The sequence below is a fragment of the Parasteatoda tepidariorum genome, chromosome 7, assembly GCF_982258835.1.
Source record: "Parasteatoda tepidariorum strain Cologne lab strain chromosome 7, Ptep-v5.0, whole genome shotgun sequence".
Classification (NCBI taxonomy): Eukaryota; Metazoa; Arthropoda; class Arachnida; order Araneae; family Theridiidae; genus Parasteatoda; species Parasteatoda tepidariorum.
In genome coordinates this window covers 22,386,363-22,399,985 of record NC_141761.1, presented here as the reverse complement: position 1 = coordinate 22,399,985, position 13,623 = coordinate 22,386,363, and the positions used below count along the sequence as shown (strand labels likewise).

The 13,623-nt window shown below is 28.4% G+C and overlaps 1 protein-coding gene across 1 annotated transcript in view; it reads right to left on the bottom strand.

Moving 5' to 3' along the window:
* The window catches only part of LOC107454552 (zinc transporter ZIP3), an 80,135-nt gene that overhangs the window by 12,194 nt on the left and 54,318 nt on the right, over positions 1–13,623 (bottom strand). The gene's annotated exons all lie outside the window — the stretch shown is intronic.

Below are 13,623 nucleotides of genomic sequence, written 5' to 3'. Positions count from 1 at the left end.
AATTATTTAAAAATTTTCCCGTTTACGTAAAACCTGACTAATAGTAACCTATAGAGTCCCCAAATTCGTTGAAATTTATCCAACCTAAAGACTACTTGAACCCAATAAAAATATAATTTCTTTTATGTCTTATTTAAATAAAAATTATTGAAACAACTGTCATAAACTGAAAACACAACTGCTACAGATTAAGATAAAATTTGATGCCAAGATCAACTTTCGTCCTTTAAAAAGTAATTGATTATTTACATTAAACTTCACCTCCTTTTTTATAAATATGTTCCTAAGTGTGAAAACTTTTAAATTTTTAAATTTGTGAAAATAATAAAGCCTATGTTCTGAAAATTTTATAATGTTGCCAAGACTATTTAGAGGTTCTAAGCTTTCCAGATTGCATATTATTTTGCATCAGTCGGGATTGACAGAGATCATTCCATGATTTAACTGAGTGTTTGTTAACTAACTGACATCAATATTTAATGTTTTGTATGCTTGAATTGAATGTAATGAGAAATATTTCTTTTGTTAAACTGAAATAATTGTTTAACACTTATTAAAGAGTAAAAAATAAATAAAAATGTTATAAGCATATTTATATCGATAAATTGTGTTTTGTTGTAGTGACCATAAAGGTTTTTTCTTATTTTATCGTATCTAACGATAAGATGTGTAAGCAATTCATTCAAGGAGAATGTTCGAGAATATATTTTCCTATTCAAATATGAGAGCTTAAGATACGAATGGGAGATAAAAGCTGCTATGTCAACTGTTTCTCTTAAGAGGGTACTCGACACAAGCACTCCACATTTTAAGTGGAAGTTAATCGAAGTAATCATGCAAGCCTGTTATTCTTGTATTTCTTGGATCTATACAATGTATTTATGCCGTAAACCTAAGGATATTATACTGTAAAAAGCGCTTTTCTCAAAATTGAGCAAAAATGAGTCAAAATAGCTCCGGAGATTTATGCATTCAAAACTGAAGCAGACTTGAGCAAAATGCATGTGGAGTTAGATGTTCGTTGGCTGCCGTCAATATTAGAACCAAGGACTTCTAGGGACTCTGAACACCATCGTCATCAGTCCGGACAGAGTTAGGAGGCTATATATAGTGAGCCCCTTATTGGCATATATGCATTCCATTCGCTAAAATGTTTTTAAAATATTAGCGAAATCAGCAAAAAGTGAAATTTATGCTCACTGATTATCGCTCACCTGACTAAGCTATTGAGAGCATATTTTCCAAATTGCAACTATTGTACCATTGAAATTGGAAATTAATATATGCTATTTGTACCATTGACTATGCATTTTGCTAAAAAATGAGTATATGCTGTTTCACTTTTGAATACAAAGCGGTTTTCAAATACGATAAATTCGGTGCTATTTTGACGTATTTTGCACAATTTTGAGAATTTCTTTCCTACAGTGTATCAATTTATAATTTCAAAAATGAATCCAAAATTAATATTAATTAATATAAAAATTAGGTCCATAGTTTTTCTCCTTTGTTTTGGGTGCTTATTTTTGGTGATAAACAGCGAGCGCGAAAAGTTGATGAGGGAGTTTTTCGATTCTGAGCACTTACTAGGAACCTCTCGTGTACGTTCAAAAACTGTCTTCTTTCCTATCGTTCAAATCTGAATAAAACTAGATCCATGAGTTTGTTTGCTCTCGTCATCCCCAGCACTATGCTAGGTACCCAAAAACTTTAACTTCCTATCCTCCAAACACCGCTAGGTGCATAGTTATTTTAGCTATGAGGAATATCGACAATGCTAAAAAGAAGTCGTGGTGGCTTAGGGGATAAAGTACTGGCCTCCAAATGAGATGACTCGGGTTCGAATCCCAGCGATGGCTGGTTGATTTAAATTTCACACCCGATTCGGACCACAGCGTTGACGTAAAATATCCTCAGTGGCAGGCAGAGTTCCCTTGCCGTCAGACTAACCATGGGAAATTTTCGTAGTTTTCCCCTCCATGTAACGCTGAAGCGGAGTGACGTCAAATGCATATTCTGCATTTTTAAGTTATTTTTATTATTATTTATGAACTCTATGTTTGTTTTTATTTCGACTTTAGCTCTTACATTTTTGAATTGCATTTCTTGCTGCTCTTTAATTTTGTTTTTTGCGCTATTGCATCGCAAACATTTGATGCCGCATTTAACGTAAGCGTATTACGTATAATTGCAATTAAATGCAAATAGTAATTATTTAATGTATTTATCCTTCAAGCCATTCCTTTCACTTCAACTCAAATGCTGGTTATGTCCATCAAAAAGTCCTCCAGGAAGGCAGATTTCTCCCATTATTTGATCCAGGAGTTCCCTTGTCTTCTGGATTGGGATCAAAACTACAAGGCTACGGAGTTGAGCATTGGTAGTCGTAAAGCCTAAATTCGGTCTGTTGTTAAATGACGGTTTTAAATAAAATAAAATGCAAGAGAAAAAAAAAATAGTGTTATTTGATATTTTTCCTAAGTTTTTGTTTATTTTAATTATTTGCTTGAAATTTTTGCCTAGAGCATTTATTGGAAACATTTCTCTTACATTTTTTTTAATCACTCACAAATAAAGTAAAAGGTCTCGATGAAAATAGGATTGAACAATATTATAAACATTATGTTGAATATTTAATTTAACGCTTAATATAACAATAACATATTTCAATAAACAGCCATTAAATTTAAAATGCTGACAACATGCCGACGTTGATATTCTTTTTTCAAAACTTTTCTCTTTCTGCAACAATAGTGTTAATCAATAAAATTTTAGTTGTATCAAAAAATCGTAAACGTAAAGAGTTTTATTGTACTTCTAATATTAGTAAGCAAGCCATTTTATACTTTTAGCGTATAGAGACATCGCATCGCGGTAAATTTACCCACTTAGTTAAAGACGTTTTGCCCCCCCCCCCCACTAAAAAAATAAAAGCGTGCGATCTGAAACTCTTAGCAATTATTTTATTGTTTACTTTTTAAAAGGATAAAAACTTCCACAAAAACTTTTTGTACTAAAATACATATATATATATATATATATATATATTATAATTTTTTTACAAGAACAAATAATTAAAGTGATTATACTGCATCGATGAAGTTCTCGTAAGTTATTTGATGTTAATAATGATCTAACGATCATAATTAAGTGTCTGAGATCAATACATTCTAATATTTGAATTTAATCGTGGATCGAATCTGTTTATTCAAATAAAATCATTTAAATTGTTCATGATTGAGAATGGTTCCCCTCACACGAAACCATTTCCCATCAACGTTTCGTGTCAATAGAATTCAATTACTATCTGAGTTTAAGATTTTTAATTATTTTTGTGTGCTTTTCATTTTTGAAGTACCCACTATGTGAATATTAAAAAAAAATCTGCGTCGAAGTACTTGTATTAATCATATGAATTAACTTACTTTTTCAGTGACAAGAACTTACTTAATGACCAACTTTTAATGGTTCATCAGAATGATGTAAATTGGACGCATTCTTTTATTTGAATAACATCGATTCGAATTAATTTGAATAAGATTTGAGTGGGGGGGGAATTATATTCATACGTTAGATTAATGTGACTATCTTTTTAATAATTCATTAAATGTAATTTTTATATTTTTATAATTTCTTTCAAGTTTTTAATCATTACTTAACCATTTTAATGCAAAGATGTTAATTAAAAAAGTTTTAGAAATTTACTTCTTAAAAAAACTAAATATTGAAATGCTGTTGAACAGTAGCATTGGTTTCATATGCATTAATTTTAATTCAGTGCATACCAGTTATTCTGAAGATGACCAACGATTTGAAAACATTCAGTTAACTCTTTGTCGCAGATACGACACCGGTGTCCCTTTTGAATACTTTTTTACTGATGATCTAATTACAAGTAAAATTATACTTCAGTTTTTTTTAAATATAAAGAAAAATCTTACAGTTTGTAAAAAAAATTTTTATATGATCGGAATTATATTTGTACTAAAATTTTAAAAAAAATTAGTTTGAAAATTTTGTTTTGCTCATACTCAAAAATTTATCGATAATTGATTTTGTAAATTAAAGAAATTTTAATGATGAATTTTTTAGATCTTAATAACCAGAAATAAGAGCAAATTTGAAATATTACTGTTTGGAAGTGAGCCGTATTTAAAAGATGCAGAACCTTTAATGCAGGAAAAGACAATGTTTCATAGCCATAAATTATTAAAGTTCGAAATATAATATTTTCCACCTATTTTAGCCTAAACTAATAGAAAATAAAAAAAAAATTGAAAAAAAAAAGGTTATAAAAATTTAGCGTCAAAGGGTTAACTGAAAGTGAGAGGAAATTGAAATGTACGGTAAGTTGTCCTTTAATTAGGAAACGAGACAATTAATTTTTGCGAAAATTCAAGGGTAATAAAAATTTTTAAAATTATGTTATTTACTCCATTCAGATTAGTGTAACAGAATTACTGATGCGAGTGTAAGTTAAGTTAATCTGCATACTGCTCCTCGTGTTAGCTGCAAATGTTTTGAAATCATTCTTTCAATACTTTTCCCAGCTAGCAGAGCATTATCTGTTGAAGAATTTATCTACTGACTAATTTATTTTTAAACATGACGTGAATAAATATTTGTTCTCATTGCAAAACGCGTATTTTTATATCATTTCAATTATTCTTTATTGGCTTTTTTCAAATCATCAGTCACTTTAGGGGCACTCATTATAACTAAGGGATAAAATTATAACAACAGACAAATCACGAGAGCTAATTTTCATTTGTTTCAACTAATAGTAAAAAGGTTAAGTTATCTAACCTATATATCATTTAAAAATAAGATACGAGTTAACAATATTTGTTTAACTAATGGAATATATCTGTCATGAGCAATTAGTAGTAGTTTTTTCTACTTTCAATGTATCATGCGCCAATAGTCATGTTCAGCGAAAAGTAAACACGATGGAACATGTAAACATTTGCCGATTATCGATTATTTATGCAGTTGAAACACGTGTAAAAGGAAAATAAATCATCCATAATATTTTACCCGTACTTTGTTTTAGTAATTTCTAGAAGCCTTATTATCAATTAAAGATCGCATCCACGATCAGATATGCATTGAAAGTGTTTATTCTAAATGAAAAGAGGGAAATTTCTTGTAGAGTGCAACATGGCATCTAAAAGACAAATTTCAATTTCTTTCGGAAGATTTAGACCAATTTTTTTAAAAACTTATTTTCAAACAAATCTCTTATTTTTAATCGGTAAATTTTTTTTAACATTGTCGAAACCTAAAGTATAATTATAAATTTTTAAGTCTAATTATTGTAAGTAATTTTTAAGTCTAATTTTTTGTAAGAGTTAGAAAAAAGAAATGGCAATTTGCGTGTTTAATAAATCTAGTAAATCCAAATAAAGTCTTGGAAGTTTTCGAAACCCACACGAGAAAATGCATGCCTCCCCACATATGCACAAAAACTGTTATATTAGTAGCACTAGAAATAGTAATATTTGTTGCGGAAAAATAATCTTATAGTATTTTTCCCTCATTATTTGAGAAAACGTAAACATAAGCTATAGCTTACTAGATTAAAAATATGCTATAGAGTTTCTTTTCTTCACCGTATAAGTCTGTTTGAAAGTTTTCTTATCAGAGAAAGAGTTTATCCATTCAAATAGAACACAGAACTGGCCGAATTATTATAATAATTTTATTTTGTTTTCTAATATCTAACTCGAAATGATATTTGCTAGATAATAATACTTTTCAAATTATGAAAAGTTAAGTGCATGCAACTGATCTGGAAAATAAAAATGATATATGATTTCCCATTGCACTAATTCTCTGTATAAAAATCAACTATGGACTGTATAAAAATGTTTTGAATCAATACAACATAAAAACAGGGACTTAATATAACAACAGATCCCAGTGCTTCTATCAAATACTACAACAACCATATTGCATGGAAATGCACTGTTAGAAATATTCTCGATAAAAATGGTTAAATTATAGTTTATTTAGTTGTTATTTTATTATATTCAAACATAACAGTCAAACAACCATAAATAAGATGGTACTCAAATTGTTAACTGTGAGAAAAACGGTTTAATTACTGATTTCATCGCAGCATCTAGGCCAACTTAATGAAGCTACTTAGTTTCTTGCAGCTGGTACATATGGCCGAGACGGCTAATCTGTTAATCACCTGACCGATAGATCGGGGGTTCGAATCGATGCGTTGACACCGCGATATTTCCTCAATTCCCCTCAACACATGAAGAGTTTCCAGTGTCCTAGATTCCCCAATTTCTGACCCTGGACTATTAGAAAACGTTACTCTCTTTGCACGTAGATAACAGCACCATAAAGCTGCTTAGCACAAAAATGTTTAGTATTTCCCATCTTTTACGATAGGTGAAACCACCACATGAATTAATTAAACTACACTCTACGGTTCATTATATAAAACATAATAGCATCACAATTATATTAAATGCTAATTACGCAATGAAAAGCCTAGTTCCAATCTCTAGTTAACTTTCTTTTTTTTTCGGTTTTGAAACCATGCTAGTTCTAAATGGTTAAAACCGTATAGTTTTGTATTCATGGTTTTTTAACTATACTAGCTATAAACGGTTTTAAAACCTCAACGGTATTTCCTTTACCGTAAACTTTTCTTTACCGTAATTTGAGAATGAAAAATCTAACAGAGCGTTAATAAAACATATACTTAAAAAAATGAAAAATTTATTTTTCCACAGTATTAAATTATTGAGAATAATAAGGTCTACAGTTTAAAAATATTTTAAGACACAGAGTATTATGCAAATTGCTCCATATTTGTATTCATAATAAAGTGAAATACAATAAAAGTAACACAAAAATGCTCTACGGATGTTTTTTGGTTTATGTTTCATTTTTCAAACTTTGTTCTTAAAAATCTTGATAAGCGCAATTTTATCCGTCAAAACTTTTTCAACCAGGAAAAGTTGTTGAAGCATTTTTAATTAAATAACTGTTCATTGAAAACTGAGTTCGATGCCCTAATAATAAATTAAAAAGTTTGTTGTAAAAACGTGAAAAATTTTGAAGAACAGAATGAAACATAAAGCAGTTATTAGATAGCACAGTTCTTAGTAAAAAAACAAAGCAAAAGAACAGAGAAAACAACTTTTAGAAATATTAAAAAAATAGAAAATAAATAAATAAATTCATAATAATAATCCAACTTTCACGACTTCAGATAAAACTCCTTTATAGTTGACTTTAAATTGTGCATGTTATGAACTTTTTTTTTTTACAGGAGGCATATGCAACTTTTTTTTTTTAGTTATAAAACTTTTTTTTTAAAAAAAAACGAAGTTTATTTGTTTATAACGGAATATCTTATAAAAATGATGTAAACATATATGTATGTTTTAAATTTGCGTAAAAAAATTATTTTAAAACGCAAAAATATGCCGTTTTCATCTTAAATAATAAAATAATAATTCAAGCAAAAGGAAGATTTTGTATTAATTTTGAAATATTTACCCCCTATTTTTATAAACTGCTTTCTTTTATTTTAAATGTATTTCGAAAAATAATTAGCTTTGCACACACAAAATGTTTGAGTGCCAACCATGTACCCATTTAAAGTCTTAATTTTTTAAAAATATTTTTACACGATAAATTTCTAAAACAAAATTGAAGCACAGCAACTAAATGGTCAATAGAAAGTTTTGATTTAATCATACTTTAAAATCGTATAGTTTAGCACAAGCTTCTGCCTCAGCTCAAAATAAAATAATTCTTAATTTAACGTACTGCAGCTTAAATAATATTGATCAGTGAAAGAGACTATGTCTGACGCGAAAACAAAAGGGAAAATATAAGGAATATTATAAAATCTTTGAGAAAAGAAAAATAATTAACAGAAGCAGTGAGTTATTTTTCTTTTCAAAGAAAAATATGCCTTTAATACAAGTGTTTCGTAATTGCAATTGATTTCATGCTGAAGAAAACACTCAAGGAATTAATTTTGATAAGATTAATTTTTCTGGTACTTCTAGCTTTATGCCAAAGTTATCTGCAACGCAAGAAACCTTTTTTATAAATCAATCTTGTTTGTAATTTTAATTAGGTCTTGGCCACAGAAAAATGTTACATTCATTTCAAAAAGCACAATGGTATTTATTTATGTTATGTAATTCAGGCCAATTCCGCTCCTTTTCTAAAGGGCTTTTAAGCACTATTGATAAAAAATATCTCATCTCTAAATTAAATATAAGATGAAAATATCTCAACTGATTACTTGTTCTGAAAGAGAAATTGATTTCGATTTTATCATTTACGTAGATAAAACATTCATTCGTTGTTTTTTTTTTATAATGAAGATAAAAAATTATTAATATTAATGCAATTATAAAATAATTTAACTGAATCGTTTGCAAATTGAATAAAGCATTAATTTTTCTCATTACTGCTAAATAAATAATTGAAAGACATCAAATAACTGATTTAATTTTACAAAATAAGGCGCGATAATTCCTTTAATATACTTAGAGAATTTTTTAGCCTCATCTTATAATGGTACATAAAAATTAAGTAAGCAGAAAAGTTTAAAAACGGTGTTTAAAAACTTCAGTTCACTGAAAGTTGTTTGTGAAAGTGAAGATAAACAATTGGTAAATTTGAATAATACAAAATTACATAAATGTATTAAGTGCTATTTTAAAATTTTTGGCTTTGTTTAAAAGACACAAAAAATATGCTTACGAAACTAAAACACAATATATATATATAAAGTAGATGTTGTTGTGGTTCGTTTACGTCACACTAGAGCTGCACAATGGGCTATTGGCGACGGCCTGGGAAACATCCCTGAGGATGATCCAAAGACATGCCATCACAATTTTGATCCTCTGCAGAGGGGATGGCTCCCCCGTTTCGGTAGCCCAACGACCTGCACGCGAAGTCGAGCACTTTACGGTAGAACAGTTTAACGAGGACCATACCGCACACCCTCGGTCCTTGCGCAGACTGATCCAAGTGGTCACCCTTCCTCACACTGACTGTAGCCAGTGATGCTTGACTACGGTGATCTTCTGGGAACCGTGTCTTAACGATCAGTTCACTGCGGGACTATGAAGTAGAAATATATAAATATACTCAAAGTATATAAAACATTTCAGTTTTAAAAATGGCAATATGTGTTGGCAAGTAAATGTATATTTACTTGCTAACGCAATGCGAACGCAAATGTATATTTTATGCAAATGCATATTCATAATTGGTAATAAGCGTTCTGTCATACAACTCGGAAATTTATTAAATTTAATACAAATTAGCTTTTCTATTTGGACTTTTATGATATTCATTGATAACCACATATTTAATTTATAATTAGAATATTTAGAAATTATTATGAATATGTAATAAAATTTAGTTAAAATTCATGCAATATTAATATTTTAAAAAACGTATTGAGAAAGAGTAATATTAGATTGCAAATACAAAATTGCTGAAAAGAAAATGTTTTTCTCTGCGTATATAGAATGCTGCGCATATAGTATTTATTAATTAATTACAAATAATAATTGAAATTTATCCCGAGTTCATACTGAGAAAATATGCTTGTTAATAATGACTAATTAATGCTTCTTCTTTCGTGTTTATTCAGTATTTTTGTGCCCATACATTGTGCTGTTTCGAATCTCATATATCTTTAGAAACATTTCCTGATAGTCCGTCATCGACTTCCAAAAAGTAATTTTAGCCCTCGATCTTAAAAATAATTTCAAAATTTTGTTTTGGAAGAAGATGTTCTAAAAATCAATCATTGGATTAGTAATATTGTTACAAATTAAACTATGGACGATTCTGTTTATTGATTTTTTGCACGCTCTTTCATGTTTAAATATTTTTTACTAGTTCAGTGATCAACATGGATAGCAGGGCTACGTCACCGAATAAGTATTTTTAAAAATATCGGAATCCAGTTGTTTATTTCGTTTAAAGTTTGCTTTTGATAAAAAGGTTTTTCTAAAATTGAACAATTTAAAATCAATGGTAATTGAAATAACAAAAATTAGTTAAGTACTAAAAATCATAATTAATGGTGAAAAGGCACTTATTCATTTTGGGGAACCATACCAAATCGCCTTCCTATAATTAACGTTAATGGTACTTAATTTATTTTGGTAAGTAACACTGCTGGTATTATGGTAATTGATGCTGATTTTGATAGGTATTACTGGAGGCACCATAGGCCGGGATAGCTTGGTCGGTAGGGCGTGGGACCATGTCCGAGAGTTCGTGAGCTCGAACCCCGCTGGCCGAAGATTCCCCGTGTAGTAAATGTTGACGATTGCACGTTAAATCTGTCAAGTCGCAAAGTCCTCCATGCTCCCATAACAAATCAATACCTCTGGGGGTACTGGATTGGAGATAGATCGTTCTCTGATTCAGGTCAAAATTAAGATCTGTGGAAGAATGAATGGATGTATGAATGGATCCGCTCTATAAGTGGGTGCGACGAGTGAAGTGGCAGAAGTCGAATTCTTGGCCATATATGGCATCACAGTAAAACAAGAACAATCGCACCCTTCGGCCTAAACAGACATACTTCAAGAACAACTGGAGGCACTGTGGCAATAGGTTTTTTGCTGAGCTCTAAAACTTTTAAATCCAGGAGAAAATTGCAAAATTGAAGGGAGGTTTGAATATCACGACTAACAGCTTCATTCTAAACAATTCTGATTACACTTCATTTTTATTTTGATGGTATGAAACTCTAAAAAATCGTTTTGCTTAATCTAATGATGTAAAGCTACCGGAAAGGGCAATGAGTAAAATGGAAATGTTTAAGAATTTTTTTAACATTATTTCACAGTGTTTATCTGAGTTTTGCAGTTGGTAGTTGAAATGTCCAAATCCAATTCCGAATCCGGATTTCCTTGAAGGCTTGACTCCGACTTATACTCTATTAAAATTTAATCTTTTATTATCTTTTTGTATTATATCGTAATTACTATTCTATTTAATTTATAATTTTATGTAATTTTATTGCTATTATAATATTAAAGAACTCTTATCTTTAATTATTTTCTCTAATAATAACTGAGTAACAGCATTAAGAGTAGATAACTACTATATTTAAATAAGTTTTTCTCACTAGTTACGCGCAATACAAATACATCTGGCTTTAAATCGAGGTTTACTTTCAGTACCAAATTTATAAAAATTATAAAATATTTGAAAAAAAAAATAAAGAACAACTTTTGAAAAAAATGTAAGACACCTGAGATGAAAAAATACGAAATAAAATCATTCAAAAAAATTAAAAAAACAACAACTTTACCATGGGTCTGCAAGAAAAATTATAAAAATAAATTATTGCGACTAAGTTATAAGAATCAAGTTGATATAGTCTCTGATATTATTTCTGATATTATGTTGATTTATGTTAATTTTTCTGATATTATCTTAATTTTAAATGCAGTTTATCTTAAAATGTTGCAAGAGTTTCTTATAAAATATTAATTAATAAAAAGTCGTCGATTTTCGAACAACAATGACATTAAATAAACCTCTGACTTTTAACAATTTCTTAAAAAAAATTATTACAGAGAAATTTAAAATAAACTTTATATAAGATGAACTTAATATCAAAAAAAAAATTAACTGCGACTATATCTACTAGATTTTCATAAGATATACGTGCAATATTTTAATTATAACTTTTTCGCATAAAACCATATGAAAAGTTTTGTTTTTTAAATTTCCTATGATTATTTTATTATAGTATAGAGTTAGGTATTTAATTTAATGTTTTGTTATAAACGTTAAATCGTTGGATAACATTTAAAATTAAAGTCTAAAAGTAATTTTACTGTGTTTCTTTCCATAATTTTTTTTAATTTAGTCAATTTATTCTCTGTTTAAAAATGCTGTACAATTGAAACGAAATCTGATTTTTGGACAGTTGCCAGTCTTTAAAGAACATGAAACAAAAATAAATACTATAAATTGAACTTTTCAAATTAAATATTTTGGTATATACAGGATTTGATTGTTTTGAGTTCTTTATTGAAAATTTAAATCAGCAGTGTTGGTATTCACAATTATAGTTTCTTTTTATTACTCCAATATAATTCGTAGAGTAGGATTTATGTTATTTGTATCGTATAAATTGCAATTATGCTTTAAAAAAGAAATTTTATAATGCTACTTTATTAGTTTCAAATGAATCTGTTCAAACTTATGAAGGTAATAATTTAATTAATAATAAAAGCTGTAAAATTTTAAATTTTCAACTTTAATAAAAATAATTAAACAAACATTTAAATGCCATGATATAACAAATCTAGTACTTTATTTAATTAATGTATACAAAGAAATAAAGAACTAACTGCTGTAAATAAAACTATTTACAATTGAAGATGATTATTTTTTGTTTCGTTTCCCATCAAGTAATTTTTTTAAGAAATAGGTAAATATTCTATTGTTATTAGAATTAGTTGTTTATTGAAAGCAAAGGATTTTTATTTTTCATTTGAAAGAAAAAGTAAGTAATATTCAAATATTAATTAATGATACTCAGTCAAAATGGGAAAAATTATGGTGACTTGTATTTTTTACTTTAATTGCCTTTTAAGTGTTTTACAAAAAAATGATCACTCTGTTAGGAGCTTTTTATGTTCATTTAAACTTTTTTGTAAGCTAAACATATTTTTAGGGCGAAGTGCTTTTCTGTAATAAAATAAATACAAATGAAAAGATACTTTTATATCTTAAATACAGATTGCATAAAATCTCCATAAAAATTTAACGGAGAAACTAGTTCTTTGTATTTATTAATAATAAATAGAAAAACAATAAAAAAGTAAAAAATCTAACATAAATATAACAAGAAAATAATTAGTTTAAAAATGATATCAAAATGCATAATGAAAAATAATGCACAATAAATTGCATAAAACGATTGCTTTTATTCTAGACAAAACACTTAGCATTTTTGTTTCTTTTTTTCCTTCTCAATTTTAATATTTAATTTCTTCAAATTTGTTAAATAACTTTCAAAATTGACATTTTAATCTGATATGGTTGGTAATTTTCTTATTTCTATCTTTACCTTTTTTTCAGAAAAGAAATGATCTGCCAAAAAAAGCCAGCCTACATAAATTTTACAAAAAACTGCAAAAAAAGTTGCGAAATATCGTAAACTGGACAAAAGTTATCCCAAAGGAATGTCAAAGTGGCATGTGTCCACCTTTCATCTATGCGTTTTATCTTTTTTTTTTAGAACTTTCAAAATAGAAACTTTAATCTGTTAGGGTTGGTAATTTTGTTGTTTGTATACCCATAACTTTTTACACTATTTTTTTAAAAAAAAATCAACACGAAAATTAAGACTTTTATATATGTTTTTAAGCATTGATAATTTGCTGAAAAGAGCAGCCTGTACAAATGTTACAAAAAACTATAAAAAAATATGCAAAACAGGGACATTGACATTCCAAAGGAATGTCAAGGTGGCATATGCCCACCTTTTATCAATGCGGGTCATGTTATTCTACAAAACTAAATGAATTTGTAGAAAAAATTAGTGCAAGATTCTTAACAAAGAAATATTGAAAATAAATCTAA